This window comes from Rattus norvegicus, chromosome X (assembly GCF_021556685.1).
Source record: "Rattus norvegicus strain SHRSP/BbbUtx chromosome X, alternate assembly SHRSP_T2T, whole genome shotgun sequence".
NCBI classification, from domain to species: Eukaryota; Metazoa; Chordata; class Mammalia; order Rodentia; family Muridae; genus Rattus; species Rattus norvegicus.
Window position 1 is genome coordinate 85,901,425 of NC_141554.1, and position 19,726 is coordinate 85,921,150.

The 19,726-nt window shown below is 37.4% G+C and overlaps 1 pseudogene; it reads left to right on the top strand.

Moving 5' to 3' along the window:
• Positions 1 to 19,389, top strand: part of Rfc4-ps1 (replication factor C subunit 4, pseudogene 1) — a 63,687-nt pseudogene extending 44,298 nt beyond the window's left edge.
• Positions 19,390 to 19,726: the final 337 nt, after the last annotated feature.

Genomic DNA, 19,726 nt, shown 5'->3' on the forward strand with positions numbered 1-19,726 from the left:
GCATTAAAGTTATGTACTAAGGGTGTGTCTATACTGAAGCCAGATCACACAAACCTAGAAAGACTTTGGATGTGATCCCTTGCCAGAGCATCCATGTTGCTGGATTAAAATTCCTCTCTCCAGACTCATCTGATTGCATCAGAATCACCCAGATACCTTTTCTATTTTAAGGTCAGCTGTTTAGGAGAGATGGCTTCATTTGTAAAATTGTTTCAGTGTTACCTAAATTAAGGTTTGGTTGAATTAACTCAGATTGATAAATGCACCTGCACTAGAGGCCAAAATTGTAGGAGACTGCTTAAAATTTGGCCTACCACATATTTTTATTTCTTGTCTTTTTTTGATCCATTCAATACATGATACTGCTAAAAATTTTTAAGTGTAAATTTCCTATTATTTTATGGAATTCCTTAATGTGTGAACAAGTAAGTGGGGTTTTTTGTTTTGTTTTGTTTTGTTTTTGTTTTTGTTTTTTTTGTTTGTTTGCTTCTTTTGGGCTCTATTCCTTTTATTCATTTGTTTTGTCCAAACTTGATGTGATAGTTTGGACATTCTGGTAAAGGTTAGCAATGGAACTGTCATTTAGACCTGCTGGGTGAGGAAGAACCAGTTTACTCTAATGAAATGACACTGTCTATATCAACCACTCCAGGGCAGGCCTTATATTCAGAAGTAGTTGACCAATAAATAATTGACCTCATGGGATTTTTGGAAATGTCTTTTTATTTAGTTACACTTGGGAAAGTTTGAGGGGGTTGTTGTTTCTGCATGTTTTTTTTTTTAACTTTTGAGGTGGTGAAATTTGTTTTCAAGGTTTGGGATCGTTCCTCATCATATTGTATTTTTGGTTTGTCATTTGTGAAAAAGAACAAATTTTGGTGGTTAGGAAGGAGGAGGGGATCTGGATGAGATTGTGGGAAAGAGAAGAATATGATCAAATATCTACTTAAATGTAAAGATTGTTGAAAACAATAAAATATATAAAAAAAGAAATTCATTACATTGAGTATAGTTCACAAGTTTATTGTTAAAAATTTTAACAATGTCTTTACTAAATCTTCACAAATTTTATATAATATCATTTTATCATATTCACACTCTTCTAACTCATAGTAGATTTTCTCCCATCACCTAACTTTATGGTTTCTTCCCTTCCTCCCTCTTTCCTTCCTTTCTTTCTTAACCTGTCGGTTCCAGTTTGTGTTGGCCAGTTTCTCCCAGGTATGGGGCTTACCCTGCAGTGTGGTCGATATACTACGTGTTACATCATCAAAGAAAACTGATGTTCCCTCTCTGAACAGAAATCAAATCAACTAGGGGTTGGATTTCATGCCCACTTCCCCTCCTTCAATCTGGGATTTTATCTGGCTTGAGCTTACATCTGGTTTGTGCATGTTATCACAAAATAATGTAAATGCATATGTGTAGATGGCCTGTTGTGTCTAGAAAACACTGTTTCTTTGAAATTATCTGCCAACTCTTAGTGTTTTCATTTTTTTTTTTACATTTTATTTAATCTGCTTTTTACACTCCAGATTTTATTCCTTCTCCCAGTCCACCCTCTGACTGGCCTACATCCCTAACTCTTGCACCTCACCCCCAGTATCCACGAGGATGTCCCCACCCCTCCACGCCCCACCCCACCAGACCTCTAGACTCCCTGGGGCCTCTAGTCCCTTGAGGGTTAGGTGCATCTTCTCTGACTAAACCCCGGATCTGGCAGTCCTCTGCTGTATATGTGTTGGGGGCCTCATATCAATATGCTGCCTGGTTGGTGATCTAGTGTTTGAGAGATCGCTGGGGTCCAGGTTAATTGAGACTGCTGGTTTTCCTACAGGGTTGCCCTCCTCCTCAGCTTCTTCCAACTTTCCCCCAATTCAACCACAGGGGTTAGCATCTTCTGCTCATTGATTAGTTGCACACATCTGCATCTGACTCTTTCAGCTGTTTGTTGGATCTTTTGGAGGGCAGTCATGATAGACCCCTTTATGTGAGCACTCCATAACCTCAGTTATAGTGTCAGGCCTTGGGGCCTCCCCTTGAGCTGGATCCCACTTTGGGCCTGTAGCTGGACTTCCTTTTCCTTAGACTCTTCTCCATTTTGTCCCTACAGTTCTTTCAGACAGGAACAATTACGTGTCAAAGTTTTTGACTGTAGCCCTATCTCTTACTTAATGCCCCATGTTTCTGCTGGAGGTGAGCTCTACAAGTTCCCTCTCCCTGCTGTAGGGCATATCATCTAAGGTCCTTCCCTTTGAGTCCAGAGAGGTGTGCTCACTTGGGCCCATCGGCCTGCTAAACTTTTTGAGTTTGGTGAACTGTATTCTGGCTATTCTGTATGCTTTTTTGGCTAATATCCACTTATTATTATATACCATGCAGGTCCTTTTGGGTCTAAGTTACCTTACTCAGGATGATATCTAGTTCCATCCATTAGCCTGCAAAACTCACGATGTCCTGGTTCTTAATAACTGAGTGGTATTCCATTGTGTAAATGAACCACATTTTCTGTATCCATTCTTCTATTGTGAATTTAGGTTGTTTCAGGCTTTCACAAACAAGGATGCTATGATGGGTGATTTTTTCCTACATTGTTTGCACTTCAGGAGTACAATAAATCATTTTCTCCTGGATCCTCTCTCCCTCCCTCTTTTATTCTGCTTCTGCCCAAATCCCTCCATCCCTGTTATTTTCCTTTCTTTCCCTCACATCAACCATTCCCAATTCACTTTGATGGTTATATTGATATCAGGCTAAGGACAATAGGAAAGGAAAAAGCTCACACCCAGTTCAGTGATACATTTAATCCAAGTACTGTCTTCTGATCTTTCTGCAGAATCTCACCAAGAGAGCCCATGTCATTTTGAATAACTTTATGTACAGGTTTTAGTTACATTTTCTGAGAGAAGTAGGGTATGTGTGTTTACTTCAGCTTTCTCAGAACTGGGTCTATTATCTGTTTTTAAAGAAATAAATGTAAAACTAAGTTAGGAATAAAATTATTCTATGATCTAGAGTCAAAATACTTTTAAATGGGCAACTTTGATAAAGTAGCATTTTTCCCTGTCTTACTTTCTCATTGACAAAAGAGAAATAACAAAATGACTATCTCAAATAGATATTTGGAGACTAAAGGAGATGAATGAACTAAACAGAAGCTACACTGAAAAGCAGAGCATAAACAAATACTGACAGATAAGCAGAAGCAGATAAAAATAGATACAAAGAAAAAAAGGCAAGAGAATGTAATTGTAAAAGATTCTTTCTCCATCTCTGTGGGTCTGAAAACACCCACAAATACACACAGACAATTACAAAACAACAGGAGAAGGGGTGAAGATTTTGATAATTTAAAGGTAGAAGCACAAAGGATTAACAACAAAAAAGATGATGTGGTTTGGCTGGGCATGGTGACTCATACTTGTAATGCATGTATGTGGGAGGGCAATCCTGGCTATACAGACAATTGGAGGACAGACTGAGATCTGTAGGGGAGTCCTGTCTCAAATGTTCACCAAAAACAAAATAAAATAAAAACCCACAAAACTTCTGAGCATGTGACTTGGTGATCAAATGCACATATGCATATGTAGTATGCACCATACTGGATTAGATCTCCAGCACTGAGCGAAAGGGTAGAGAGACAGGAAGACCAGAGTAAAGTCATGCAGACTCAAAACTGATGGGATGGTAGGGCTTGGGTGGGTTGGCTCATGGGAAACATGGCTCAGCATGTTTGACACAACTCTAGGTCTTAGTTTGAATCCCTGGCATCAGAAACAAACACAGATGAGTCCCAAATGCAAAAATCCAAGAATGAATGTGTTTCACAATCCTTTCAGATGTAAGAATTAGAACATATAACTGATTTTCAGAAATCAACATTTAAATGGCTTTTGCTTTTGAGCTAGTATGCTTCTCATCTCACTCCATTCAAGCACAGTTAAAATCTTAAATTGGAATATCATTTCAAGAGAATTCACACTTCTGTCTCTTTGTTCTTGATGAATCCTAAGTACCTGAACTATGGCATAGTACCTGTTAGGGTCTCTATTAAATGTCTATTGAAATCATGAATTATTCAAGTTACCACAATTTAGAAAATTTTCCATTTGGTATCGAGCTTTTGATGATGTTTATCTTAATATCACTGGAGGAAGTGTTTTGCTATGCAAATAATGTATCTACATTCATTTGGGAAATAAACTAACTGCATAGAGCAAATTGAAATGGAAAGCCCCAACTATCTTTATGACATTTGCTCTGTTAATTTCAAATTCTGTTGTAATGGTCTATTCACCAAAGGAAAACCTGTCTGAAGTCCTTTACAACTTGCAGCTTAATTTAATAGGTATAAAATGGCACATCATGAAACTACATTTCTTTTTAAATGATCTATACTCATTTTTATGCTAGTAAGTAGTCCTGGGAAGACTTGGTTTATTATAGACCTTAAAATAAGACCCAAACCATGTTTATGATTGTCAAATAGTGAGTTTTAAACCAGTGGTTCTCAAGCTTCCTAATGCTGTTGCCCTTGAATACAGTTTCTTGTGTCATGTTGATCCCCAACCATGAAATTTTTGTTGCTACATCATAACTTTAATTTTGCTATTGTTATGACTCATAATGTAAATATTTTTGGAGATAGAGCTTTCCCAAAGGGGTTATGACCCCAGGTTGGGAACATCTGATTTAAATGTTCATGTGAGCATGTGAGTTCTAGTGTTCATTTATGACATGAATGATTCAATATGCCATTTACTGAAAAAATGTTCTTAGTATTTGGAACTCTTAATGATACCCAGAATGTTTATCTTGTGAGGTTTAATTTTATACATGATTATGTATGGTTAATCAATAATTCTGAAATGTGTGACTCTTTTGCCTAAGTAAGGTATTTAACATTTTTTAAACAATAATGCTTTTATTAATTCTTTCATAATTTCAAACAATATATTTGATTACATTCATCTCGTCCTCCAGCTCCTCCTTTATCGTCTCCCATCTCCACCTCCCTACCCACTCAACTCTGTCTCCCCCGAAAACCACTGCCGAGTTGCTTGTGTTCCTAGATTGGGGGGCGGGCATCCTGGAGTATGTATGATATTCCAGTTGCCACACCACTAAAGGAAACTGGAACCGACTCTTCCTATCCCAGAGGAAATCAAATCACAGCAGCTCCTCAGCTATGGAGAGAATGGCTCTTCATGCCCACCTCTCACGGGAGAGATCAAATCATTGTTTTCTCTTGACTTATCCTTAATACTCCTTACAATATTTGACTCAAAGTTAGTTATTTATCTATAGTTTACAGGCTATATTGTAATCTCAAATATCTGTAGTCTCTTATTAAAATATAAATTATTTATTAATAATAGTATTTTATTGTGTGTGTATGTTGTATGGATGTAGGTATGCTTGCTACTTCTGTGTTTGTGAAGGCCAATGAACAACTGTATGGAGTCAGTTTCCACACTTTACTATGGGTTTGGAAGATCAAAATCTTGTCTTGAGGCTTGCAGGGGAAATGCTTCTACATACTGAAGCATCTCACTGGTCCAACGAAACACTTTAAAAAATGCTCATAAAAGAAGCTTTCTTAGTAACTCTATTATACATTATAAATTTTAATGGAAAACTAAGTTCATCAAATCCTGTAAAAGTAAATTTTCTCTTCAATTATGAATCAGTAGCTCCGAAAATTTGGGTGTGTCCACATCCTAAATGGATATTTGGAAATGTACTTAAGTTATTCATACTCTGCCTTTCTGTGGTGATGGCATGCTACTGGACTCCCAGCTTACAATAATGTAGTGGTTATGATTTTTGAATCTACATTCACACTACTTAGGAAAAGCTTTGGTCTTACATCTTCCTAATTGTATAACACTGAACAAAAATTTTTGAACTCACTAAGAATTTAATTAACAAATAAATTTTTGGAACACTAATTGTTTCATAGTGAATACTCATTAAATACTATTTTTAAGACAGAAACCATTTAAATATACGTACTGCAAGGTAATTCAGTAGTATGTTCTAGTTGTTATATCTCAAAGATTGTGAAACATATTGATTCGTGAGTTTGTGGGGTTTCTACTTTGTGTTTGTTTTGGTTGCTGTGGACTCCACCTGTTCTGTCACTACTATCTCTTGGCAAACCCTCATTCCTTTCAAAGTTAACATCATTTTCAATATCTTTTACAAAGTCCTCCTTCAAGTGCCAAATAAGTTTAGTGTTTTCACTGCTTTTTGTGTGTAATTAAGATAGACAACATATCTATGACTGTATGTTTGTAATTATTATTTTAATATATGTTTTCTAATTTGCTATAAGTTTTTATAAGTACCTGGATAAAGCTAGTCACATCCCTCTCCTGGACTTACAGATCAAGAACACATCACAATTACATCCCTATTGCATTACATGGATATTTTTTGTTTGACTATTTTATTCTCCAAAAAAGTATTTTACTGTTTATTCAATGACAAGAACAATACTTAACACATTATGTAAACTTAATAAATCCTCATCCAAGGCATGAATGAATCCCACAGAAACATCAGATGAGGTGAGCTGAGGAGGTAAAACCGAAGACCATGCCCAATATCCTATCAGCCTTAAGAACGACCCTTCCAACAACAAAGGTAGCATGCTCCAATTATCTATTGGACTTTTACATGCTCAGAGCACACTCATTTATATATTTATTTTCTATCTGAACATTGCCATGTCTTGTAGGTTTCTCATTAGCTTTTGGACTCAACTGATCCTTCTGCATCAGCTTTCCAACCAACTGAGGGTACAGCCATGCCTCACCATGTTCAGTTCCTAAGCCTTCCCAAACTAGTGGTGCCTATAAATAACCCTGAGGTATTCTTACTGAATCAGTCTAGGAAGAAGTCAGTCATCCATATCTTACAAAAATCAGTTTTAATGCACGTTTTATACATCATAAGACTCATATATTTGAATTGCATAATTCAGTACTCTTCAATAAACTTGCTGCTGTTCAGCTGTCATCACAAGTCTAATTTATAAGTATGCCATTGACCTCCCCAAAGCTTTTATTTACAACCAATTGCTTATCCTATTTCCAGTACCAAATATCTTTTATTCTTCTTTAATTATATAGATTTATTATTATATTATGGTGTAGATTACTTCAAACAACATACAATTACAATGTATGGCATTTTGTAATATATGGTTCTCATTTTTTTACTTTAGTATTTTCAGGGTGATGGTCAGAACATTTTCAGCAAAACACAATATCTCACCTATAAGTGGTCATCTCTTATTGTCCCCACAACCTGTGGCAACCACTAATCTACTTTCTGTTGATATAAATTTGCCTCTTCATTACATTTCACGCCTATGGAATCTTACAGGTGTTTTGTTTTGTTTCTTTCATTAAGCATAATATTTTGATGTTCATACACTGTAGCATGTATCTGTGTATCATTCACATCCATGTTTGAATAATTTTCCATTGTTTAAATAATACATCTAATTTAATCATTAAACAAATAAGAGACAGATTATTTCCTCTTTCGGGTCTTCATGAATATTGCTAATATGAATGTTTGTAGGAACATTTTTGTATGAATGTATGTGATTTTAATTTTTTTTGGGTACTGTCTTTAGAATGAACTTGCGGTGTTATGTGGAAATTCTGTTTGTTTTCAGTACTGGAGATCAAACCCAGACCCTAAGACATGCTAATCAAGCATTGTGCTAACAGCTACATGCCTTGATCTATAATTATCTATTTTAAATTTTACAAAACTGTCTTCAATAGAGATGTACCATTTTATGTTCCCACCAGTAGGACATAGTTTCAGTTTCTGGCTTATCATTTGCCTCAGATTAAATCATGGTCTTAACCATTGAGTCAAAGGCCAATGGGGACAGTTTCTTTTCTGCATAGAAACATTTAAGTTCATGGAATCCAGTTTATCATTTTGGTATTATTTTCTGAGATATTGGAATCATTATAAGAAAGTTCTTGCCATGTCTATATTTTGAAGCTTTTCCTTATGGTTTCCTCTAATACTTTCAAAATTTGAGACTACATTTTTAGGTTGCTTCTTCATTTGAATTGATTTTTGTACAGAGTGAGAGACAGTAATGATGTAGTTCTATTCTTCTGCATGTGGAGACCCATTTTTCTCAGCATGTTTATTATTTTCTAAACTTTTTCACGACTTTTAACAATTCACAAATCTGTCTTCTCTCCAAACAGAAGGAAAATTTACTTTTATGTTTGAAAACTTGATTTGAGGGTCTTGAGAAAAATCTGTATGAGCTACCTTGGTCCTCAATGCCAAGAAGCTTCATGCATGGCAATAGTGGGATCCTCTGTGGCTAATAGATGCCTTTCTAGACCAACAACACATTCTTAGACTAGCAGCACCCCACTTATAAAGGAATAAGTGTACTTCATTGACCTTTGACTTGATGGTTAACACTATTATTTAATCTGAGAGAAATGATAAGCCAAATGTTCAAACTTGGTAAACAAGCCTAATGGAGAGAGCTGGCAAGTGGTGTGGTTGCCAGTGAGGACCACCTGATGGTGATTTCTTATCTTGTCATCAAAAACTGGGACAGAGATTTAGGGAAAGGAGCCTATTGACTAGCTGAAGGGTTGAATGAGATAAAAGAAAAGCATTAATCTTTAGAAATATTTGGGAAAACATCGGTTGTAAATCCACATTAGAACAGATGATTGGTAAGGGATAGCTTTCTCTTTCATATCAGTGTCAGGATTCAATGTGTGTGTGTGTGTGTGTGTGTGTGTGTGTGTGTGTGTGTGTGTGTTTGTGTTTGTGTGTGTGTGTATGTGTGTGTGTTTGTGTTTGTGTGTGTATGTGTGTGTGTTTGTGTTTGTGTGTGTGTTTGTGTGTGTGTGTGAGTGTGTTTGTGTATGTGTGTGTGTTTGTGTGTGTGTATGTGTGTGTGTGTGTGTTAGCTTTTACAAGACAAGAAGGAAACTAGACAGTGAGACCAAAGAGCTGGTCTGACCACAAGAGAGGAAATTAAAGATGCTTCAGAGTTCAGTCAAATGGAGCAATGGTAATGATACCACACAATTAAAACACAGCTTTGGATGGAAATGATAGAAAAGGAGAAAGCAGGAAGCTTTTCACTGTGGTCCTTTGAAGGGAGGCTGTGAAGAGGGGCTCCACAAAGGCAAGGGAGAGTTTTACTGTAGAGAGAATAACTGCCCCAGAGGCTTCTTCCAGGCTACCTGAGAAGGCAAAGAGAGGTACAATTCGGTAAGAGGCAATTCATTAGGCTGCCAATAGACAGCATCCCTGTCTGGCTGCATATAGGAGTGTGAGCTGACACACCACTCCCAGCTCCTTGGCATAGCCCCATTTGAGTGTTTGAGGAAGTCCTTGGATCTAGTCTGGTGTTTTCATGGAGCAACCAAAGCAACTTCTGGGTGATATGTCATCACCTAATCAGTGATTTTTTTTTGTTTTGGTTTATGCTTGGAAATTAAGTCTTTGTTCTAATGTAAATATTTGACACTCCGTATTTTTTAAGTAAAAAGAGCCAAGAGCTTTATAAATTTACAAAAATAAATAAACGTTATTTTGGCAAGTCCACATTTCCCAAGGTAACAAAATCCTGTTTATTCAGCTAAATGGGGCACTAGAAGTAGCATAGCATATGAAGGGGTGATTTTATTGAGGTGCCTTGCAAGTATCAAGTGGCTAAGATGCCAAGGTAGGAAAAGCAAACAGAAGTGGGTAGTAAGAAGCTATAGAAAGGAACATTTATTACTTGTGAATAAATATAAAAAACCCCTTTCTCCCTTGCATTATAAAGAAGACACTGTCAGGTCCAGAATTTTAGTGAATAAACCAAAGTCTATTTCACTACAGAGACACTCACATTTCCTCTTACTCTGATGCCACCTGAAGTCATCATCATTAGTGTGTCATACTGCAAGTCACCAAGGAGAGGAAATAACTTGTTTTCTCACTTGGCACTTATTAAGAGCTATTTTAGCTATTTTTTCTTCTGCTCCCTATTTTTTTTCTATTAGCCATATAGAGATAGACTTGTGTGTGTGTGTGTGTGTGTGTGTGTGTGTGTGTGTATGAGAGAGAGAGAGAGAGAGAGAGAGAGAGAGAGAGAGAGAGAGAGAGAGAGAGAGTTAGTTTCTTGCTATATTTCCCCGACTAGTTTCAAACCCAAAAGCTTGAAAGATCGTCTTGCTTTAGACTCTGGAGAAGATGAGATGACTGACCATCTGCCTACCTAGATAGAAGTTAATCTACATCTGTTTATGTTCTACAGCCTTTATTTTCCTGGTTCCTCTGAAGTAAGTTTTAGGGATGTAAACCACTCCAGATAGCTGCTTTGGTTAATTCTTGATTTGTTTAAAATTTTGTTCTAGTTTTCACTGTCCTTTCCAAACCATTCCTTGAGTATCCTTTCTTGCCATTTTAAAAGAATATATTACCAATATCCTTCAGTTTAATTCACACAATGCATGAAACTGGCTTTCACACTCTAGCCTTAGCATCTTGACAGCATTTGTGCCACTCTTAAGAAAGGTGCACTGCTAAGTTGAAAAGAGCACAATTAAGACTGTTCTTGGCTGATACTAATATAGGGATGTAAGAAGTAAACAAGACACAACTTTAAAAGAAAACACACATCATTCCCCACTCCCTCACCTCCCTTTTATCCATCCAGTGCCCTAAACCCCCTCTCAAATTCACAGCTTTGTCATTTCAAACTGTTGTTGTTACATATGCATACAAACAAATTAGCATATAAATACAAGATGAGTTGTGCAGCCTGCATGTATATGTTTCTAGGCTGAAGATCACTCGACTCTTTTTTTTTCCTTCCATTTTTATTAAATTGGATATTTCTTATTTACATTTCAAATGTTATTCCCTTTCTTGTTTTCCTGTCCATCAGGCCCCTAACCCCTCCCCCTCCTCTTAATCAGAAATGTATTCAAATACAAAGGATAACATATCAGATGAGGATTACTGTTTCTCTAGTTGATTCAAGTCCACTAATTTAAAATTCTACTTAGGTTGGCTTAAGGAATGTTTAAGGTATACATAGTCTTATGTAGATGTGGAGTGGTACAGTAGCTGATTGTCCCATGTTTGTGTTACTTTTATAATACTTCTTGGCAATTAAAAACTTCAAAGTTTCTTCCTTGTTTTTCTGTCCATGTGTGGTTTTGATTACATTTCTGAATTTTTGCTGAATTATGTCATATTTTGTACGAACTCTTTTACTTTATTAAAAATATTTTAATAGAAATATAATGAGAGCCTTTTCAAACTCTTCTACTCCACAAAGAACTTCCCAGGTAACCACCATCAAACCTCTTCCATGTGTCCCATTTGCAAATTGACAGTGTTTTTTTTTGTTATATTTATTACATACATTTACATGTGTGTGTACACACATATACATACACACAGATGTCTTATTTGTGTTGGTATGGTCTCAAGTCTGACTACTCTATATTAGCCAACTAATAGGGAGGCTCATCCCAGAAGAGGCTAACTCCATCTTTCTCCCAATAGCTATCTGTAGTCCTTTGTCAAGGAATGGTTTCTCATGAGATATTTCCCTTCTATGTTAACATGGCCATTGATATTGTTACCATCCCAGTCTTCTTTATGAAGCCATCTGTAGGAAAGACTGTTTCACAGAAGACTTTCTGCTATTCTGTTGCTTAAATGCTTTCGGTCCCCTCTTCCAGAGTGTTCCATGAACTTGAGATGCAAAAGCTGTGATAAGGATGTATTGACTGAAGCTGAGCTCCACATTGTCCACTAATATCTGCATTGTGTCCAGGTGTGATTTTATGTGATGGTCTCCATTTGCTTTAAGGGAATATTTCATAGTACTAACTTGGCTCACCTGAGAGCTCTAGAATAAAAAGAAAAAAAATCATACCTCAAAAGAGTTAGACGGCAAGAAATAAACTCAGGGCTAAAATCAAGTAACTTCAAACAAACAAACAAGAAAATACACAAAAAAATCAAAGAAACAAAAAATTGGCTTTTTGAGAAAATCAATAGGATTGACAAGTCATTACCTAAATTAATGAAAAGGTGGATGGAAAATATCCAAATTAACAAAATTATAAATGAAAAGGGGAACATAAAAAACGTATACTGAGGAAATCCTGAGAGTCATAAGGACATATTTTAAAAATATGTATTTCAACAAATTGGAAAATTTTAGAGAAATGAGTAATTTTTTTTAACATTTTCTTGTTTTAATCTTTTTTTTATTTTTTTAACTCTTTTTTAAATTTATTTAATACTTAATAACAATTCTTTGGTTTCCGGGCAAACATCCCCCTCCCCCCTCCCCTTCCTTATGGGTGTTCCCCTCCCAACCCTCCCCCCATTGCCGCCCTCCCCCCAACAGTCTAGTTCACTGGGGGTTCAGTCTTAGCAGGACCCAGGGCTTCCCCTTCCACTGGTGCTCTTACTAGGATATTCATTGCTACCTATGAGGTCAGAGTCCAGGGTCAGTCCATGTATAGTCTTTAGGTAGTGGCTTAGTCCCTGGAAGATCTGGTTGCTTGGCATTGTTGTACATATGGGGTCTCGAGCCCCTTCAAGCTCTTCCAGTTCTTTCTCTGATTCCTTCAACGGGGGTCCTATTCTCAGTTCAGTGGTTTGCTGCTGGCATTCGCCTCTGTATTTGCTGTATTCTGGCTGTGTCTCTCAGGAGCGATCTACATCCAGCTCCTGTCGGCCTGCACTTCTTTGCTTCATCCATCTTGTCTAATTGGGTGGCTGTATATGTATGGGCCACATGTGGGGCAGGCTTTGAATGGGTGTTCCTTCAGTCTCTGTTTTAATCTTTGCCTCTCCCTTCCCTGCCAAGGGTATTCTTGTTCCCCTTTTAGAGAAGGAGTGAAGCATTCACATTTTGATCATCCGTCTTGAGTTTCATTTCTTCTAGGCATTTGGGTAATTCAAGCATTTGGGCTAATAGCCACTTATCAGTGAGTGCATACCATGTATGTCTTTCTGTGATTGGGTTAGCTCACTCAGGATGATATTTTCCAGTTCCAACCATTTGCCTACGAATTTCATAAAGCCGTTGTTTTTGATAGCTGAGTAATATTCCATTGTGTAGATATACCACATTTTCTGTATCCATTCCTCTGTTGAAGGGCATCTGGGTTCTTTTCAGCTTCTGGCTATTATAAATAAGGCTGCGATGAACATAGTGGAGCACGTGTCTTTTTTATATGTTGGGGCATCTTTTGGGTATATGCCCAAGAGAGGTATAGCGGGATCCTCAGGCAGTTCAATGTCCAATTTTCTGAGCAACCTCCAGACTGATTTCCAGAATGGTTGTACCAGTTTGCAATCCCACCAACAATGGAGGAGTGTTCCTCTTTCTCCGCATCCTAGCCAGCATCTGCTGTCACCTGAGTTTTTGATCTTAGCCATTCTCACTGGTGTGAGGTGAAATCTCAGGGTTGTTTTGATTTGCATTTCCCTTATGACTAAAGATGTTGAACATTTCTTTAGGTGTTTCTCAGCCATTCGGCATTCCGAAATGAGTAATTTTTATACTTTTCACTTACAAGGTTAAATCAAGATTATGTAAGCAATTTAAACACATCTATAACCCCCGATGAAATAGAAACTTTGATTACAAGTCTCCCTGTCAAAACTAAAACAAAACAAAACAACACAAAACCAGGTGGTTTTAGTACAGAATTTTACAAGACTTTCAAAGGAGATTTAGTATTGATACTCCTCAAGTTATTCCACAACCTAGAAAGATAAGGAATATTGTTGTGTTCATTTTACAAGGCAACAGTTAAACACCAATTATCAAAACTACATAAAGACCCAACAACAAAAGAGAATTATTGGCTAATTTCCCTTATGAACATAGATGCAAAAATCTTAATAAAATATTTACAAATTGAATTCAAGAACACATAAAATGATTATCTACTGTGATCAAGTAGGCTTCATCCAATCTGAAAGATAAAAACCACCTGATCATCTCACTAATTGGAGAAAAGACTTTTTGCAATATCCAATACTCCTTAATTATAAAAGTACTGCAGAAATTAGGGATACATGAGACATACCTCAACATAATAAAGGCAGTTTACAGCAAACCCATAGCCAAGATGCATTTAAGTAAAAAGGAACGTAAAGAAATTCCATTCACTTGATTTTTGACAAAGGAGCCAAAACCATCCAATGGAAAAAAGATAGCATTTTTAGCAAATGGTGCTGGTTCAACTGGAGGTCCGCGTGTAGAAGAATGCAGATCGATCCATGTTTATCACTCTGTACAAAGCTTAAGTCCAAGTGGATCAAGGACCTCCACATCAAACCAAATACACTCAAACTAATAGAAGAAAAGCGGGGAAGCATCTCGAACACATGGGCACTGGAGAAAATTTCCTGAACAAAACACCAATGGCTTATGCTCTAAGATCAAGAATCAACAAATGGGATCTCATAAAACTGCAAAGCTTCTGTAAGGCAAAGGACACTGTGGTTAGGACAAAACGGCAACCAACAGATTGGGAAAAGATCTTTACCAATCCTACAACTGATAGAGGCCTTATATCCAAAATATACAAAGAACTCAAGAAGTTAGACGGCATGGAGACAAATAACCCTCTTAAAAAATGGGGTTCAGAGTTAAACAAAGAATTCACAGCTGAGGAATGCCGAATGGCTGAGAAACACCTAAAGAAATGTTCAACATCTTTAGTCATAAGGGAAATGCTAATCAAAACAACCCCGAGATCCCACCTCACACCAGTCAGAATGGCTAAGATAAAAAACTCAGGTGACAGCAGATGCTGGCAAGGATGTGGAGAAAGAGGAACACTCCTTCATTGTTGGTGGGATTGCAGACTGATACAACCATTCTGGAAATCAGTCTGGAGGTTCCTCAGAAAATTGGACATTGAACTACCTGAGGACCCAGCTATACCTCTCTTGGGCATATACCCAAAAGATGTCCCAACATATAACAAAGGCACATGCTCCACTATGTTCATAGCAACCTTATTTATAATAGCCAGAAGCTGGAAAAAACCCAGATGCCCTTCAACAGAGGAACGGATACAGAAAGTGTGGTACATCTATACAATGGAATATTAGTCAACTATCAAAAACAATGACTGTACGAAATTCATAGGCAAATGGATGGAACTGGAAAATATCATCCTGAGTGAGCTAACCCAATAACAGAAAAACACACATGGTATGCACTCATTGATAAGTGGCTACTAGCCCAAATGCTTGAATTACCCTAGATGCACAGAACACATGAAACTCAAGAAGGATGACCAAAATATGAATGCTTCACTCCTTCTTTAAAAGGGGAACAAGAATACCCTTGGGAGGGAATAGGGAGGCAAATTTTAGAAGAGAGGCAGAAGGAATGCCCATTCAGAGCCTGCCCCACATGTGGCCCATACATATACAGCCACCAAACTAGATAAGATGGATGAAGCAAAGAAGTACAGGCCGACGGGAACCGCATGTAGATCTCTCCTGAGAGACACACCCAGAATAAAGCAAATACATAGGCGAATGCCATCAGCAGACCACAAACTGAGAACAGGATCCCCGTTGAAGGAATCTTAGAAAGGACTGGAAGAGCTTGAAGGGGCTCTGAGACCCCATAGAACAACAATTCCAAGCAACCAGAGCTTCCAGGGAGTAAGCCACTACCCAAAGACTATACATGGACTGACCCTGGGCTCCAACCTCATAGGTAGCAATGAATATCCTAGTAAGAGCACCAGTGGAAGGGGAAACCCTTGGTCCTGCCAAGACTGAACCCCCAGTGAACATGATTGTTGTGGGGAGGGTGGTAATGGAGGGAGGATGGGGAAGGGAACACCCATAGAGAGGGGGAGTGGGAGGGGTTAGGGGGAAGTTGGCCTGGATACCAGGAAAGGGACTAACAATTGAAATGTAAATAAGAAATACTCAAGTTAATAAAGATTTTAAAAAAAGAAATATGCAGCGCTTTTGGGGTCTGTTTGAGCCACATTTTTCCTCCACAAACACTCTGCTTTGTGCTAATAAAAATACGCATTATACTATATGACTGATGACCTTTCAGAAAAAGGATACAGTTTGTCGAAATGTCTCAAAGACTTTACCAAAGAAACAAAAGTTGGACAAAGATGAAGAAATGCTTCCCTAACAATACAAAATCTTTCCTTGTAATAATTTGAATTTTATGGCATAATCATATGCAAAGGACATCCTCTACACATAAAAAAATATCAGAGAATAATTATTTTTATGAGAAACATGTGCATATAAAATAAATTTTATTTTCCTCTGGAAAAAAAATCAGGAAACAAGACAAGGCTGCCCATTCCCTTAGAACACTTAGAACCTATTCAATATAATCCTTGAAGTCTTAGCTAGAGCAATAAGACAACTGAAAGACATTAAGAGGTTACAAATTGGAAAGGAAGGAGTAAATGAATCTTTACTTACAGATGATATGATGTTATATGTAAGTGACCCTAAAAATCCCACTGGGAAACTCTTATAGCTGATAAACATATATTCAGCAATGCAGGTAAATAAAAAATTAACTAAAAAAATCAGTAGACTTTTAATATGCAAATTACAAACACTTTAAAGGAAATCAAGGAAACAGCATCTTTCACAATCATCTTAAAAATTACAAAATATTCTGGGCTAACTCTAAACAGGAAAGCAAATGACTTTTATGACAAAAACACTAAGACACTGAAGAAAGAAATTTAAGAAAATATCAGGAGATCAAAATATCTTTCATGCTCATGGACTGGTAAGATTAGCATAGTTAAAAAGAGCCATCTTACAAAAAGCAATCTACAGACTCAATGCAATTTCCCTCAAAATTCCAAGACAATTCTTCATACACCTTGAAAGGATAAACTATAGGAAACTAAAGGAATGACTATAAGTTGTTCTCCACCAACTGACATCAAGGCCCTATTGCTGCAGACAACACTTACACAACTCATTGAAAAAAGAGAAGTTGAGTTGGTGCCTGTATAGAACCTTTAGTCTTACATTCTATAGGTTTTGGTACAGGAAAGTATTCAGTATTGTACCAAAAAGAGAAAAGTAAACACCCAGCCAGTTACAAACCCCTTGAACTACAATAGTGTCCTGCCTGAAAGATAGAGCAATTGTGACAAAAAGCTTGTGGGAATAAACAAATAATATCGGATTCGACTTAAGGGCTTACTCTATGAGATAAACCCACAGTGCATATATAAGCAATACCCTGAGACTAGATAACCAGGGACCTAGAATAATACCAAATACTACTGTTCTAAAAAATGTAATGATAAAATGACTGCGACATACATATATGACATTCTGATATACTCATAGGCCAGTGCCTAACTCAGCCGTCATCAGAGAAGCTTTTGCCTGCAGTAGATAAGAACAAATACAGAGACTCACAACTAGCCATTGTACAAAGAGTGAGTGACCTTGGAACAGAAAGCCCTAAAGGGATATCTCCATCAAATCCCTCCCCTCAGGAACCCTACTGATGAGGACATGGGAAGTGTCAGAGCCAGAGGGGATCGAGAACAGTTAGAAACCAAAGAACTCTAAGTAAGTATGGTCAAACATTGTATGAACTCTAGCAACAGAGGCAGCATGAACAGGGCTGGCAAATGTGTTCACTTTGTCCTCTGCATATATATTATGGATTCCAGTTTAATGTTTTATGGGATTCCTGAGTATGCAAAGTCCCTGATTCCTGTGCCTTCTCTTGGACACTTTTCCTTCTGTCATCTTGTCCAACTGCGATGTGTTAGTTTTGTTTTATCTTGTTGCTTTTTAGTTTGTATTTATCCCTTAGAAGCCTGTTCATTTTCTGATAAGAGGAAAAAAAGTGAGTAGATCTGGATGGGAGAGGAAGTGGTAAGAAGGTGTGAGCAGTAGAGTGAAGGGAAACTGGAATCAGGATATATTATTTTTTAAATCTATTTTAAATAAAATAAAAAATTAATAAACTGATGAATAATTACATTTCATTATAGAGATATTAAAATCATTACAAATGTTCATAGAATAATCATAATAATAGCATCAATATTTCCTAGTACAAAAATTTAATAACAGAAATAGTGTGTTCAAACTTAATCTAAGAAAACTACTAAAAATGTTGGGAAAAGTCATAGGTGGAGGATAGGATTAAAAAGAGGCACCCATGGTTGGGGATTTAGCTCAGTGGTAGAGCACTTGCCTAGTAATCGCAAGGCCCTGGGTTCGGTCCTCAGCTCCGAAAAAAAGAAAAAAAAAGAAGAAGAAAAAGAAAAAAAAAAAGAGGCACCCAAGAGACGGCAGTGACTGAGAAGAAACCATGCAGTCACTTCTGTCAGCATTCAACCACAATGAACCAAGGACCATAGGTACCTGCCACTGCAAGAAGCAGTAGAGAAACCAAGAAAGTCAGACCAGTTCCTTTGAGAGCCCAAAGTTGCTTTCCGGGAAGAAGTGATCACAGTGCTGAAAAAGTCTTTCAAAGGAGCTGATCTTCCTAATCTTCTGTTCTATGGGCACCTGGAACTGGCAAAATACCCATCATTTTGGCAGTACCTCGAGAACTCTGCTGGCTCAAACACTTTAAATTAACATGCATCTGATGAGCATGGAATACAAGTAGTCCGTGAAAAGTGAAAATTTTTGCTCACTTAGCTGTGTCAGGAAGTTGTTCAAATGGGGAACCATGTCCTTCCTTTAAGATTGTGATTCTGGATGAAGCAGAGAAGCAGATTCTGTGTTATGGCATCAGCTGCTCATGCAGCTTTAAGAGATATCATGGGAAAAAGAGTCCAAAACAACCAAATTCTGCCTCATATGTAACTTTGCCAGGTGAATAATTGAACCCCTCACTTCTAGATGTTCAAAATTTTGCTTCAAGATCCTGTCAGATAAAATTCAGCAACAGTGATTACTGGCTATTGCAGAGAAGGAAAGTGTCAAAATTGGCAATGAGGGACTAGCTTATCTTGTTAAAATATCAGAACAGATTTATGGAAAGCCATAACATTTCTTCAAAGTGCTACTGGACTTACAAGTAGAGAAGGAAATCATAGAAGATGTGAACACAGACATTGCTGGAGTAATACCAGCTACAGCCATTGATAGACTATTTATCTCATGTCACGGTGGCTCTTTTGACAAACTAGAAGCTGTGGTAAAGGATCTAATAAATCAGGACACTCAGTTACTCAGTTTGTCAATCAGCTTCATTATGTGGTTATAGAAAATAAAAAACTCTCTGAAGTCCATTATTACAGAAAAAACGGGCTGAAGTGGTTAAATGCAGATGATGCAGATGAACGCCTGTAATTGATAAGCCTTTATACACCTGTGATGCAGTCGCTAATTCCGAATTGGTGAAGAAACTGAGTATCTTTTGTATAAATGACCGCTTATAAAATTAATACTGAAGAGAAAATGTAATTTTCAAATAAATTTTAAAAATTCCTAAGAAAATACAGACTGTAGGGCTGGAGAGATGGCTCAGTAGTTAAGGGCACTGGCTGCTCTTCCGGAGAATGGAGGTTCAATTCCCAGCACCCACATGGCGGCTCACACCTGTCTGTAACACCAGTTCCAAGAGATCTCACACCCTCATACAGACATACATGCAGGCAAAACACCAATGCACATAACAAATAATAGA